This window comes from Condylura cristata, unplaced genomic scaffold (genome assembly GCF_000260355.1).
Source record: "Condylura cristata isolate star-nosed mole 26May11 unplaced genomic scaffold, ConCri1.0 scaffold00003, whole genome shotgun sequence".
In the NCBI taxonomy this organism is placed as follows: domain Eukaryota; kingdom Metazoa; phylum Chordata; class Mammalia; order Eulipotyphla; family Talpidae; genus Condylura; species Condylura cristata.
Window position 1 is genome coordinate 9,046,513 of NW_004567104.1, and position 13,189 is coordinate 9,059,701.

Here is a 13,189-nt window from a genome sequence, read left to right on the forward strand (position 1 = left end):
AAAACTTGCAAGCTGATCATAGGTCTGAGGCTTACAGAAAGGGAGGGGGAAGAGAGCAGTCAGAACAAGGGAGGGAAGAGTACAAGGGACTATGGTGATGGGTCAAAGGTGCTATATTGGTGGGAGAAGCATGGGAATGACACCTGTGAGGAGAAGTCAAATACTATCCAAAAATTAACAGAGATATAAGAAAATAAATTTCAAAAAAGCTGAAATTCATCACCGCTAGCCTTACAATAAATGTTGATGGTATTTCTTCAACTTGAAAGTATGCTAATTACCTAGCATCCTATAAAAGTGTAAATCTCATTGATAAAGATACAGCAATAATTAAATATAGAATTTTCTAGTGTTTTATTGATGTAGGTAAATCACTTATAATTCTAGTATGATGATTAAAAACTAAAGTTTTAAAATATGACAATTATTTGTTCATAGACATGTCAATGCAAGGTAAAAAGATGCAAATCATAAAAATCAAAATGAAGAGAATATTAAAATGCAGAACTTTCCAAAGTTAAGTTGTTACCTTAGAGGAGACTGTTATAAGCATATGTTTTATGTAGGTCTTATGGACAATGAAACAAAAACTTAAAGTAGGTACACAAAAGAAAGAAAAAGAAATCTAAGCTTGCCACAATAGATCATCATCTCCCAAAGGAAAAGCAAAATAGGGGGAAAAATTACAAAATAGGAAAAAGTGATGAATAAAAAATTGTAAGTTCATAGCTATCAAAAATTTAACATTTATGGACTAAATTCTCTAATGAAAACATATAAAGATGCTAAATAGATTTTTTTAAGACACAAAAATATGCTGCCTGTGAAAATGAATGAATGAATGAATGAAAAAAGATACCATGTAAACAAAACCAAAATGTATGGTTAGTTTTAATTATTCCAAACAAATTAGATTTTAAGTCAAAGGCTTACAGAGACAAAGTAGGCCATTGGATAATGGCAAAGTGGTGAAACCAAACCAAAAGATATAACATTCGTAATTATGCTCCAAATATGGGAACAACTGAAAAGGTACCTATTAACAAATTGAAGGGAGAACTAGGTAATAACACAATAGGAGTAGGAGGCTTCAAAACCAGGAGGCTTTCCAGCTTTCAACAGTGCATAGTTCATCTGGACAGAAAATCAACACAGGAACATTTCATTTATCTTATATATTAGAACAAATGTACTTAACAGGACTTTGGAAAAGACCCACCCTATTTTAGTAGCACAATACACATCATTTTCAAATGCACATTCCCCGGGGTAGACCATATGTTGGATCACAAAACAAGTCTAAATAAATTTAGGATGATTGGAAACCTATCAAGCATCCTTTCTGGCCACAATATTGTGAAAGGAAAAATTACAAGAAGAAAACTGGAAATTTCACAGATATGTGGAGATTTAAAAACATGTAATGAACAAACAATGGTTCAAAGAAAAAATCAAAAGATAAAAATGAAAGTGGATCTACAACATACCAAGACTTATGGGGTGCAGTGAAAGCAGTTATAAATGGGACACTTAACTGATAAGTATTTCCATTAAGAACAAAGGAAGAACTCAAATCAACTCTATATTTCAAGGAGCTAAAAACAGGAATAAACTAAACCCCAATTCTTTCCTTTCTCTGTTATCTCTCTCTCTCCTGTCCCCTTCATTCCTTCATTTCTTCCTTTCAATTTATTGAAATACAGTTGGTTTACATAGTTGATAGTATTCTGTAAGTGTTGGATCTGCCTTCTCCCTTGGTACAGTCACCATAGCACACCTAACACTTAAGGATCCATAGACTACCACCACAGTCCTTTGTCCTATTTCTCACTTTGTATTTACACTTTCTCTTCTCCCTTCCCCTCTGGATGCCTCAGTTCTGTGGGCATCCAGAACTGGTCAGCTTTCAGGGGCTAGCTATTAAATTTGACTTCATCTAACCTTTTATTTGATTTCTCTATATTTCACATATAAGTGACACCATCTGTTAGTTGTCCTCTTCTGACTTATTTCACTTAACATAAGCCAGCTCTATCCATGCTTTCGTAACTTCTTTGATCACTTAGTATTATTCCATTTGTATAAATATCTCTGTATATATATTTGTATATATATTTTATCTTCCCAAGCAACTCATCTGTCTTGGGCACGTAGATTGTTTCCATATCTTGACAGTTATAAGTATTGCTGCAATAAACATTGGAGTGCAAGTTTTCTTTTTTTAAAACTTCATAACCAATCAAGTTATTTATTTAATCCATATTCTACCATAAGCAGAGAGATAGAAGAAAAGTGTACTGGTCATCATTTGATATAAATAAAGAAGGCCCACTTAAATTCCCACATTTTTCTGGTCCATGTTCAGAGTAAGCGTCCAAGGCAAGGTTATGGTCCTAAGTAACGGTCCAAGTTTGCTTTATTCATCTTCATAGCCAGTTGGCTATGGATTCACCTGAGAATTATGGAATAGAGTATAGTTACCATCTACCCAGTAAAAAGACTTGGGCCTTAGGTAGAGGTGATGATAGTGTATAAACTCAGGTCTCTCATGCTCTCCATTTTGTGACTTCAAGAAGATAGTCACTATGCTCACTCCCACCCTTGGCAGCATGACATAGTAGGTGAGGGCTTTCCACATGTGAGATGAGCATTCTTCCCTATGGGAGCCACTCGACATAGGTTCCCACAGTTGTGGCCAGTCCTGCGGACCAGCCATGGCAGAGTTTTAGGGTCTTTGATGGTGGGAAATGGTGTCAGCTTGAGATTTTCAGCAAGAGTAAGGAAGACACAGAGTCAGTCTTGGGTGCGAGGGTTTCTTGCCTTGGTTCTTGGTAGGTTTTTATTTATACTGTGTGGCAAGTTGTCAATCACAATAATGCATAAAGTGAGGTATATAGACAAGAATTCACCATTAAACTTACCAAGGAAAAAGGGGAACAAAACATTCTTTCTTGATATTTCATGGTATTCTAAATCATACTTTTTTTTAAATAACAATCATGTATACGGGTGGTTAACTATAAATCAAAGAACAAGGGGTCTTGGGAAAGGATAAGTTTTGTGTCAGCAGAGAGCTGTTAGTGATTGTTTAAAGAAAGACTATTTTAAGAGGAATTTATACAGCCATATATTAAGCAATACCTGTTAAAAACAACCTTAGGATACTGCCCAGAAGTCTCTATGCCCTGGGGATCTTATCTTCTGGGGGTTAGCTTTCTGTCTCAGGAGACAGAGGAATTTCATGTCTTTGAGGCAGAGCATACCTGCCTGGGCCAGGTAGTCATTTTATGAGGGTAAGGCAAACCAGTTGTAGACTAATGATTGCTCAGAATATTTTTGACACTGTGATTATACAAAAAGGGAGAGTCATAACATAAACTAGCTGTGGAGGTCCTGCTCTTTCAGGAAGTCTCCCTTCTGCCTGGAGTATGTCAGTTGACAGGAGTTGCATAGCTTTTGTCAGGCCAGGACTTACCTGCCAGCCTAGAAACTTGGGGCCCTCCCACCACTGCCAGTTTTTACTAGTTCTAGAATTAGTAGAATTAGTAAACCTAGTAGTAGTTCTAGAAACTAGAACTCTACTTTCCTTTGGAGTTAATGTTCTTGTTTTTTATTCTTTGGGTGCATAACTCAGAAAATTACTGGGTTGTATGGCAAATCCAATTTTCAGTTCCTTTGAGAAAGAAAATGCATGCTATTTTCCACACAGGCTAGACCAGTCTACATTTCCAACAATATTTTCTTTTTCTCCATACCTTTATGAGCACTTTCTGTGTCTGGTCTTTTCAATATGGGCCATAGTCACAGGTAGTATCTCATTGTGATTTTGATTTGCATTTCTCTAAGAAGTGATTATGAATACTTTTTCATTTGCCTGTGGGTTATCTGTGTGTCTTATTCTAAGCCCAAATTTGGTAGAAGGAAAGAAATAAGATAGATATCAAATAAATGAAGCAGAGGCTAAGAAGACAATAGGAAAGAGCAGTGAAACTAAGAGCTTGGATTTTATTTTAAGTTAAACAAAGTAGACAAACCTTTAAGTAGACTTGCCATTAAAAAATGAGTGAGGGCTTAAAATAAATAAAATTATAGTGAAAAATGGGACACTGCATTTCAGTGAACACAAATACAAATATCTTAAGAAATACTATTAGCTATTACGTGTCAACCAGTGGGGCAATCTAGAAGACATGGTACATGGTACATTTCTAGAAACATAAAACCTGCCAAGACTGTGAAATGAAGAAATAATAAAACAGACTAACTCCTTATAAGGAGACTGAATCAGTATCAAAAGACGCCCAAAAAACACAAAGTCCAGAAACAGACAGCCTCACTGTGATTTCTACCAAACATTGAAACAAGAATGAATATCATTCCTTCTCAAACACTTCTAAAACACAGGAGGGGACACTCCCAAACTCATACCAGGGTTGGTATTACCCTGATATTAAAATAGTAACAGGGTACTAGAGTAAAGGAAATTACAGGCCAATAAACCTGATGCAAGTTTCCGTAATAAAATATTGCAATGCTTCAATGTTTAACAAGAAATCAGTGTGGTACATGAAATTAGTTAAAGAATAAAAATAATATCACCTTAATGGGGGCAGAAACAAACATTTGGTAAAAACCAATATACATTCATTATAAAAACTCAAAAAATGAGGTTTAAAGAGTCATATATCACAAGTCCATAGGTAACATTATACTTACAGTGAAAAGATGATGATGAAAAAGATAAGCATGCCCATATCATTATTTTATTCAATACAGTCCTAACCCAATAAAGGAAGAGAAATAAAAGGTATCAAAACTGGAAAGGAAGTAAAACTGTCAGCTTGCATATGACATGAAAGTATGTATGTGTATATATATGTGTGTGTATGTGACTGTATGTATATATGTTGTTTTATACATACATATAAGATTTCACATAAAAGAACTGTTACAACTAATAAACAAATTTATAAACTTCCAGGCTATAAAACCAATATGGCAGTAACAGAGTAGTCAATTGTGTTTCTATACATTAGCAATGAATTATCAGAAATCAAGAAATCAATCCCATTTATAATTGCCTCAAACCAGTAATTTCTTAAGAATGAATTTAACCAAAAAATTGAAAGATAGACAAGTAGATAGTATTGACATAATTGAAGTAGATACAAATAAATGGAAAGCCATTCCATCCTAATGAATTGGAAAATTTATAATACTAAAAGCTATACTACCCAACACAATCTACTGTCTCAGAGTGATACTATCAAATTTCCATTGGTATTTCCGAAGGAATAGATTCCTAACATTTTTATAGAACTGCAGAAGAACACAAATAGCCAAAGTGATTTTGAAAATAAAGAAAAAACTGGACATCTCATGCTTTCTGATTTAAAACTAGACTATAAAGCTATAGTAGTCAAAACAGGTATTATAGACAGAAATAGAAAAACAATCAATATATTAATCATATTAACAAAAAATTATGGACAAACCATATGCTCATCTCAAAAAAGCAGAAAACCACATTTGACAATATTCAGTACCCATTCCTGAGAAAAAACATTCAACAAATAGGAATATAAAGGAGCTTCTTTAACCCAATAAAATACTTTTTTCCCAAACCCAGCAACTAACATATCAGCAGTGAATGATTGCATCATTTTCTTCTGTATTTCTTTTCTATTACAACCATAACAAATAGGCACATGTATCAATATGCCTATGTTATATGTTTAAATCTTAATGGTTCTGTTAATTAGAAGTCTATGCACAGAGTGGCTCAGTTTGTTCTCTGCTCTGGAATTTAGGAGACCACATTCACCGTGTTGGCATCACTGTGTTGTTTGTTTGTTTCTGGAAGCTCCAGCCTCCAACCTTATTCAAGTTGTTGAAAGAATTTGGTTCTAAGCCCTGTTGGCTGTTAATTGGAAATTATTCTCAGCTCGTAGAGGGCTGCTTTATTCCTGAACCCCTTCTTTCATGTTCAGAACCATCAATGGTAAGTCAAACCTTTCTTACATTTTGGGTCTCCCTGACTTCCTTTTCTTGTATTCTCTTGATTTAAGGATAGCTGATTAGTAACCAAATTCCACCTTCAGAGCCACTATACATCAGTACCTAAATTAGTATTTAATTACATAATCAGGAATAGGAATCTTTAGGGAATTCTTTAGGATTCTGCTTACCATTTTTATTAAGAATAGAAATGAAATAAGGATTTCCATTGTAACTATTTTTATTCAACATCTTACTGAAAAGCCTACCCAGTGCAACAAGGTAATAGAATGAAATTTAAAGTATTTTATTTATTTATGTGATTATAATTAATGCTGAAAATCCCAAGAAATGAATTAAAAGAAGACTAGAATTAAAAAGTGAGGTTACAAGACCAATGGGAAAATCAGTATATTTCTATCTTAGCAATAAGCAATTGAAATTAAATATTTAAAAAGAGAAAAATGTAGTCTTATTTGCTGCTAAGCAAGGAGATACATAATAAATGCTTATATATAAATCACAGGACATTCAAAATATTTTGGAGACAAAGTAAAGAATGTCTAAGTAATTAGAGGAATAAAGGCAATAGGTCAGATTATACAATAATTTTAAAATGTCAGTACTAATAAAGCGATCTATTGATGCATAAATGCAATCCTAGTCAAAGCTCACTAGGATTCATATAAAATGTGACAAGCGTGTTATAAAATGTGCATGGAGAAGCCAAGAACCTACACAATCAAAAAGAATTTTTAGAAGAACAAGATTCTTTTGTAATAGCAACATGGCACAGCCTGATTTTTAATATGAGCGCAGGACTTGGGTAGATATTTTTTTCAAAGACAATATGCAAACAAATGTCAAAAAAAGTACAGGAAAAAAGTGCTTATCGTCTTTAATCAGTATGTAAATGCAAATCAAAATCACAATAAGATACTTCATACCCACTAGAATTTCTGTAATAAAGAATGCTGGTCTATCCAAAGAATGTAAAATGTAATATGATGAAATTTATGCACTCCTATTTTCACTGCAGCACTATTTACAATAACCAAGTTATGAAAATAATCCAAATACCCAAAATCAATTAGTAGATTAGAATGATGTGATACATACACACAATGGAATACTATTCAACTATAAACAATTATAAGCTCTTGACTTTGTTTTTTATAATATGGTTGAAACTGGGGGGATTAAGTTAAGTGAAATCAGTCAGGAAGAGAAAGTTAAATATAGAATGGTATCACTTATATGTGAATATAGAGAAAAAAAGGGTAGGATAAAATCTACCAATAATAGAAATCTGATTGTGGAATTTAAGTGACCAAAAGGGAAGGTAGAGTGGGAAGAGCGAAATTGGGAGGAGACACAATGAACTATGGTGGAGGACTTTCAGTGACTTGGTGGTGGGTGTGGTGTGATAACATATACCTGAAAAGTATAATCATATACCTCTAAATCATATATGACATTGTAAACCATTGTTACCTTTAAAAAAAAGTGCTGGTGAGGATGTAGAGAAATTGTAGACCTTGATGTTGGGAATTTAAAATGCCGCGTCTCAGAACATATTTTGGTCAAAGCTAAATTTCTCCAAGTTAATATAGAACTATATTATGACTCATTCTATACTCCTAAAATTGAAACAAACTACCTAAACAAATCCTTGCACACAAAAATTCATAACAGCAGTATTGTAAGAGCCCAAATGTGAAAACAACCCAAATATCTTACTAACAAATGAATGGGTTCATAAAATATGGTTAATACATACAATGACATATTAGCCGATCATAAAAAATGAACAAAGTACTACCGATAGAGGCTACAACTTGAGGGAATGTCAAAAATAATGTGCTGTGTAAAGGAAGCTAGATACAAAGATCACATATTCCATGATTCCGTTTACATAACACATCTAATTAAGTAAATTATAGTGACAGGATAGTTTGTTTTGTTGGTTTCTAAGCCTGGAAGGATGCAAGGAATGTGAAGGTTTTTTTTTTTTTTTTTTTTTTGAGGGGGGTGGTGGTGATGAAAGTGTTGGAAATAGAGATATTTACTACATACATTGTGAAATGCACTAAATACCCTTGATTTGTACACTGAGTGGTAAAATTTGTGTTATATCAATTTCAAATTAATAAAAATAAAAATAATAAACCTTGATTTCTACCTCATATGTGACATAAAAATTAATTGACAATAGATCATGGGTATAAATATGAAATTTTTAGAGGAAAATACCACTGTACCCTGGGAATAGACAGTTGATTTTTATATAACACATAGAATAATCATATAAGATTAAATGATATATTAAACCAAATAAATATAAAGAAATTACTAACATGAAAATTTAAGCTACAAACTGGGGGTGGGGGATATATATATATATATATATATATATATATATATATATATATATATATATATATATATATATATATATATATATATATATATATATATATATCTCTATCTATCTATCTATCTATCTATCTATCTATCTATCTATATATATATATATATATATATATATATATATATAGCCAAGATGCTTTTTGATAGGTGAATTGTTAAACCAACTGTTGTATATTCTGTCAGTAGAATATTACTCAACAATAAAAAGAAGTAAGATAGTAAATTATGAAAATGGTAATTCTTACATTATATTGCTAAGTGAAAGAGACCAGTTTAAAATGGTTCCAAATATCTGACCTTCTCTGGAATACAGTATTCTGTATGATATTATGATGGCACATACTTCATATATTTGTTAAAATCCATACAACTTCACAGTACCAGACTGAAAATATATGTAATTAAAATAAATGATTTAGGTTGGATTAAGGAAAGGATGCTTATATGACAAAATGTACCTAACTATGATAATGTATAAAGCATTAATGATAATGTATAAAGCTTCAATGAAAAGGAAGAGAGAAAGGTGTTACCAAGCTAATTAAGAAAATGAATAGAATTTTTAAGAATTATAAATTCTTCAAATTACATCAAGAATTATATATAAGTATTCTACCATAGTTAAAAAAGGTGTTTGCCATGGAATGTGGATTAATTCTAAAGGAAATGAACAGTGAAGCAAATGGATAATGCAAAGCATGAGCCAGTTTTCTTATCATCCTGAATGAAAACTTACAGAAATCATGAAGAGAAGACAAGAATGAACTGTGTCATAATGGATAAGAATTGGAGACAGCATGAACTTTTATTTAGCTCTGCATAACAACAGATAGTTTTATATGAACATATTTATTGGTAGGTACATCATATTGGATATTATATGTGTTTGTTTTCTTACTCTTGTCAATTCACGAGGCCTAAAAATGATCCCTGGTACAATGATTGAATCTGGTGCCTATATCTTGGTTTCCAATATCATTCTCCAATAAAAAAGGCTAGAACTCTTGCAGAAATGGCCGATTCTTAAACTGGAGCAGGACATACACAAGAAAAGCCTAGAACATCTTATAGTGCCAGAATGTAAGGAAATGAAAGAAAAACAAAAATGAGAAAAGGAAAGACAAAAGAAAGAAAAGAAAACATACACTGATGAGAAAATGCCAAAGGGACATATGAAACTACTGAAAGATTGCAGTAGTCAAAACTGAAACACTGTAAGCCATAAAATAAAGTCATACTGGACCATGTCCCAGAGTATAAAATACATGTTCATGAGTACATATACATGCTGACATAAATGATTAAGTTAATAGACAAATGGGAATAATAGATACATTATTAGCACAAATGAATTCAAGATACTGGAAAATATTACAACTTTAAGAAAGTGGAACAATTTTCTGCACTTTAAATGCAAAAAAAAGTTGCACAATCTGAATCGGATGTAACTATTTAGGAACTCTGAAGTGTAGTAAAGGCTTACACCTAGAGGAAAATTTGATAGTAAAATTCATTTAATTTTGGTGAATTTCTGCTAAGCACAGTGGAAGTTACTTGTTCAGCACACCTAGCCCCATGACAGATAGTTGTGCATATATTCCAGGAGCAGTTTCCATGCAGCAGGTGGCAGCTAAATCAGGCAAAAAGGACCCTCTTCCTTCCAAAAATTGAGTATCTTTCCTCTAATCCTTAATTGCTAATTTTGATCTCAGATACAAAGAAAGAGGTAGGTGGCCATTCTTACTGCAACTTCCCTTATTGTGAAAACCGTTCCTCTTCTAGCAAAAACACTTTCTAGGGAACCAAAAAGACCAGCACAACCACCCTAACACATACACCCATTTTGTTCTTTTTCCTCTTGGGACTTGGCATTCAAAAGCAGCTGCATATATGGCAGCAATAAGAAAGTCACAGTGGATGTGCAGGTAAACACTCAGAAAGATTTGTGATCTCAGTCACAGATGTTGCTTACAACAACAACAACAATTTAAAGATAGCAAGGCCCTAAAAAAAGGACAAAAATATCTGACCACCATAGTTAGCACCTTTTTGATTTTTTTTTGTTGTTGTTTAAACATTGATGACAGATTAGACAACGATTTTAAAACAACTGAATTAAAGATGCTCAAAAAAACTAAAAGATTATAAGGGAAAAGTTAAGAAAGTGATATGGGAAGATAAAAATATCAATGAAGAGATAGAAAATTTAAGAAAGGAAGTCTGGAGCTGAAAAATATAACAAGTCAAAACATTTACTAGGGGGATACAAGAACACTTTGAGCCAGGAGAAGAAAATATCATTTAACTTGAAATATGACAATGGAATGATCAAGTCTGAAGAAAAAAAAAGAAAAAGGTTAAAGAAAAGATATAAACAAAGCATAAAGGATACTTATTCTTGCAAATAGTGCAGAAAGGTCTCAAAACAAGGACATTCAAATCTGTACAAAAATCAGTGTCAGGAACCTCCCTGGGGGCACAGCAGGTTAAAGCACAGCACTAAGAAGCTAACGCCACTGCAGCATGAGTTCGATCCCCATCCCGGAAGTATTCCACATGGCATGGCAGACCTCTCCTGACCTGCCCGCTGCTCCTCTCAGCAGTGTGCTTCATTGATCTACCTGTTATGCTCCCCACTCTGTCTCTGTTGTATCCTTTCACCACCCCTGCACCTCTGGCCTGTACCCCAGTTCTGTGTGCTTAAATAAATAATTTCTTTTTTAAAAAAAATCAGTGTCAGTTCTCCGCAAATCTATATGGTGTATCTGTTAATTTAACCACTGGGATAAACTACCAATTTGCAAATCATAAATATAAATGTCCTTAGTTGTGTGTCCCTTTCCTTTCTTGACTGTTTAGGTTTTCAGAAAAATCTGCAGTGGAGCATGTAATTGGCTGTGTGTTGCTATCACCTGTTGGAAGTTTCTTTCTTGGATTTTTTTAGCATGACAAATTGTTCTCTTTTCCACAAAGCTACAGAGAAAATCATCTATTTCAGCTTTTCCCTGTAAGAAATCTTCAGCGATATTATCAGATTCTTTTTCTGCTTCATGTGCAACTACTTCTAGGCTTGCTTGGAGGGCACTCACACTACAGCTCTCACTAAGTTTATGCTGTGCTGCCTTTGCATCTTCCTTTCAAAGTAGATTTCATTTGTGTAAGTAATTTAGTTATCTAAAGCAGTTTGCCTTTTGGCTTCTAAACTGGGTTCCAGAGGATTTTTTTTTTTTTTTTCGTGCTCATTCCTGAGGAAAGCACTGGGTACTTTCTTTTCTTTCTTTCTTTCTTTCTTTTTTTTTTTTTTTTAAAGATTTATTTATTTATTCATATGGAACTGGGGTACAGGCCAGAGATGTGGAGGGTGAGAGGATTCACCAGAGACAGAGAGGGGAGCAGAACAGGCAGGTCTGCGAAGTACACTGCTGAGGGGAGCAGAGGGCAGGTCAGGAGAGGTCTGCCTGGCCATGTGGTCTCCTCCGGGGCAAGCGGGAATCGAACTCATGCGGAAGTGGCTTAAGCTTCTTAGTGCTGTGCTTTAACCCACTGCGCCACCAGGGAGGGCCCACACTGGGTACTTTTTACTAATCATCCTTGACAGTAAAAATTTTAGTTGAAACAAAGTCAGAAACTGCCCTAGTAATAGCTCTTGTTCATTCATATTTGTAAATTTGATACACTTTGTTCTGAGAGTTCTAAAAATGCATCAAGGACAAATGGCCCTTTATAATCAAAAACATTTTACTTATCAGTGCTGAAGTATCTGTTATGGCAGTGGGTACAGGCATATTTAAAAGGATGCCTAATGAAGATACAGTTATATGTACATATATGTGTAACTTGTCATTGAATAAGAAACAGGGTCAGCAATAATTAAAATACTGAGTTCTTTTAGCCTCTTGTGGGTTATGAAGGAAAAAATGGAAAACTCTGAGGAATGTAAGGAGGCATCCCACCTGGGTTATGTTACAAGCATAGAAATGATCTCAAAGAAGGAGCCAGAATTCTGAATAAAATTTCCAAGATATGAATGTGTTTTCTAATGGAGAGGTAACATACACTCCTTGTTTAAGTGATGTCTTATAGGTGGATAAAACTAGTCACTAGTTTTTCCTGAGGAAACTGTGGAGGAAGCAGTATATTAATGTGAGTTGTCATGTTGTTTATGATGAATGACAACCTTCTTCCATCTCTTTTGGCTGTACTTCATTGCATAACATTTTGGAGTTAAGTATTTTAGTGATTACAATTTATTGTCAAATGGTTCAGTATATATACACATATGAAAGAGCTATATCTTATGTGGCAAGTCATTAGCAGTTGGCAAATACAGTGATGTATTTGTTATCATAGTCTTTCAACTTTCTGCATGTTTGAGTTTTTGTTAAAAAAAGAAACTGGGGGCTCTCCCCGGTGGCTTAGCAAGTTAAAGCACAGCACTAAGAAGCCACTTCCGCATGAGTTCGATCCCCGCCTGCCCTGGAGGTGATCCACATGGCCTGGGAGACCTCACCTGACCCACCCGCTGCTCCCCTCGGCAGTGTACCTCGTCCATCTGCCTGTTCTGCTCTCCACTCTGTCTCTAGTGAATCCTCTCACCGTCCCTGCATATCTGGCCTGTTCCCCAGTTTTATATGCATAAATAAATAAATCTTAAAAAAAAAAAAAAGAAATTGAAAGGAAATTAAGATGAAATTGGACTGCTGTGGCAATCTGAATTCTTGTCACTAGGTGGTGCTGGTGCTTTTCAAATAAAGCTATAGGA

At 34.1% G+C, this 13,189-nt stretch overlaps 2 pseudogenes; both read right to left on the bottom strand.

The window, feature by feature from the left end:
- Window positions 1-2,440: 2,440 nt before the first annotated feature.
- Window positions 2,441-3,518, bottom strand: LOC101628129 (annotated as a pseudogene).
- Window positions 3,519-11,282: 7,764 nt separating this feature from the next.
- The window catches only part of LOC101624080, a 2,434-nt pseudogene continuing 527 nt past the window's right edge, over window positions 11,283-13,189 (bottom strand).